Source organism: Balaenoptera ricei, chromosome 13 (genome assembly GCF_028023285.1).
Source record: "Balaenoptera ricei isolate mBalRic1 chromosome 13, mBalRic1.hap2, whole genome shotgun sequence".
Lineage (NCBI taxonomy): Eukaryota > Metazoa > Chordata > Mammalia > Artiodactyla > Balaenopteridae > Balaenoptera > Balaenoptera ricei.
In genome coordinates this window covers 72,615,520-72,618,061 of record NC_082651.1, presented here as the reverse complement: position 1 = coordinate 72,618,061, position 2,542 = coordinate 72,615,520, and positions in this window count along the sequence as shown.

The window sequence follows — 2,542 nt, the reverse complement described above, 5'->3', positions numbered from 1 at the left end:
AGTTGGGGAAAGTCCTTAATGAGCCTTAGGGCCTGGGGCTGTGCTTGGAGCAGCCTCTAACCACAACTATTCTTATCGAAAAAATTTACCAGAAAACGAAGACCCCAGAAGAGGTTCTCTGATCGAGGAGTGGTGGGTGTTAGAAAAAAAGGACGTGGAGCAGCATTCCTGGTCGTCCATAAATTAAAACAAACAAAGGGAAATCACATCCAACTGTAGTCAATTGCTCCTGTAAGAGAAGGAGTGTAATTCAAAGAGGTTTATGTATTTTGGCGGAGGATGGGGTGTGTGTAGGAGTTTGAAAGCATAGAATAACATGACTGGGAACCAGCTCCAGCCGCTGGCTGGCTTGCGCTTCCTCACTCAGCCAGCTAATGTGCCTTGAGCCAGTTTTTTTTCCTCCCTTTTTTATCCCTATTTGATCTCTCCTATGTCTGAGACAACGGGGGGTGTTGAAAGAAGGGCTGCATGTGTCCGTGATAACATCTTACATTTCATAATTAGTAACCATTTCAAAGCACAGTCCTAATATTGTATTTTGTCTTGTTCTTACACTAAGCCTGTGAATGAGCATAGGATTTGTTCCCATTTTATAGAGGAGGAATTGAAACATAAAGACAAACCTGAAATCACAAAGCAAGTTAATGGCAGAGCCAAGAGGGGACTCTGGGTTCCCAGCCAGGGGTCTAGGCTTCTGTGGTCTAGAGCCCTCTGGGTTGCCACACTTGCCTCTGGGTTGCCACACTTGCCTCTGGGCCCTGACATCTCAAATGAAAAAGGACTAACTTTTGGTTACAATAATCTACCAACTGTAGGTTGAATCAAGATCGCAAAGGGTGTTTATTAGAAAACTTTGAGTCACCTCTCAGCACCAGGACTTGAATTGAGGTTGTGGAAATATCAATAGATGAAGCCTATCCGAATGAGAATAGGCAAAGGCAATTTATTCAGAGCTTGCTGCCTATCACAAGGGAGTCAGTCACCACCGTTTGCTTTTGGCAGAGACTCAAAGGAACAGGCAGAGAAGTGGAAAAGCTTTATAGTGGGGAATAAAAAGGAATGCTTTAGGTAAGCCCTGTTGGCATGGGGAAATTTAGGTGGGCTAACTAGAAGTGGGACATCCTCTGTGACTAGTTAGGCGGCCATATTTGGCTTTCTCTGGTTGGTCCTAAGTTAGAAGTGGGAGCAAAAATTAGAGAAACTGTCAATTAGTAATCAAGTCTTGGCCATTTTGGATTGATGGTTACAATGGTTATTTTTTGGCTTCTGGACTGCAGACGGTAGGTTGTCTAACTGGGTTGGCTGCTGCAGGTGGTGGGTCACAGTTCTGCTTTTATATAGAGTCTGGTCATCGTCTCTTTGTATATTAAGTTTCTCAGGATTGAGTGGGGAAAAGGAACAAGGAGGGGATCTGGGAAGTGCATGGAAGTGAGGGCTCTGGCACCTGGGAATTGTTAAAGCTTTGTCCCTACCTTTTAAACCAGGCACTGTTGAGTGTTATTAGGAGAAGAAAGAAGGGAGTGAGAATAAATCTTGTAGTCTTAATATCCTCTCTTGGGCTCAATTTCATTTCATTTGATATTTTTAGTTTCTGCTGTTTGAGAATGACTTTACTGCAGTGGAATACTGTGTATTAGTTCCAAGATAGTGAACTTTTAGATGTTATGAGCAAGTATGGATCTGGATCTTTGCTTTCTGGTCCTGAATACTTTGGGTATTTCTTCATTCTGGTTCCTTGGGGGAGAGTCTATTTATTTTATTTTATTTAAAAAATTTTTACATTTTATATTGGGTTATAGTTGATTTACAATGTTGTGTTAGTTTCAGGTGTACAGTGAAGTGATTCAGTTTTACATATATGTATACATATTCTTTTTCAGATTCTCTTCTCATATAGGTTATTACAGAGAATTGAGTAGAGTTCCCTGTGCTATACAGTAGGTCCTTGTTGATTATTTATTTTATATACAGTAGTGTGTGTATGTTAATCCCAACCTCCTACTTTATCCCTCCCCCACCCCCTTTCCCCTTTGGTAACCATAAGTTTGTCTTCTAAGTCTGTGAGTCTGTTTCTGTTTTGTAAATAAGTTCATTTGTATCATTTTTTTTAGATGAGGAGATTCTATCAATATATATATATATTTTAAACAATCACTTTTGTTATTTATTTATTTATTTATTTATTTATGGCTGTGTTGGGTCTTCGTTTCTGTGCGAGGGCTTTCTCTAGTTGCGGCATGCGGGGGCCACTCTTCACCGCGGTGCACGGGCCTCTCACTATCGCGGCCTCTCTTGTTGCAGAGCACAGGCTCCAAACGCGCAGGCTCAGTAATTGTGGCTCACAGGCCCAGTTGCTCCACGGCATGTGGGATCTTCCCAGACCAGGGCTCGAACCCGTGTACCCTGCATTAGCAGGCAGATTCTCAACCACTGCGCCACCAGGGAAGCCCCTCTATCAATATTTTGACTGGAGGAAATGGGGATGATTTCTTAAAGGTGACATAAGAAAGAAACTTTGAAGAATGGATAGATTTTTTTGGGC